The following is a 511-nucleotide window of genomic DNA, read 5'->3' as shown; positions in this document are numbered from 1 at the left end:
TTTTTTAAAAAAGATGATCTGTTAATGGCCTGGAAAATGTGTAGCAATGCAAACCTCTGTGTCTCTCCCCACTCGTCCCCGCCCCAATTTGTTCCTTTTTTCACTTTTATTCCTTTTAAAGTTTATACTCAAACGAACAGTAATGTGTATTTATAATGTTTAGGTTGAGGGCATCTTTCCATAAATATTTAAGAGTTTTGCTCCATATCTGCAAGCAGAAGGAAATCACAATTCGTAACAGCTTCCTGCCCCAGGAAATGGTGGAGCCTGCATTTATCATATGGGACGAAGAATGGGTTTGTTGCTCAGTTATAGTGCCAAACCATAATTTAGAATTATATTGACCCCTTTGTAGGCTGATATTCCCTCATGAGCTTTCTTTGTAGCAAACCATAGCTTGCTGTTCAAAGAGGCAAGTTACGCTTTGCACTCGCCTGAGAAATAAGATCGCAAACCAGAACCAACCCCTGGTTTGGAACAAAGCCCAAGGCTTCTTGGGACTTACTCATAT

The sequence above is a fragment of the Lacerta agilis genome, chromosome 12, assembly GCF_009819535.1.
Source record: "Lacerta agilis isolate rLacAgi1 chromosome 12, rLacAgi1.pri, whole genome shotgun sequence".
Classification (NCBI taxonomy): domain Eukaryota; kingdom Metazoa; phylum Chordata; class Lepidosauria; order Squamata; family Lacertidae; genus Lacerta; species Lacerta agilis.
Note: the sequence above shows the minus strand (reverse complement) of the source record.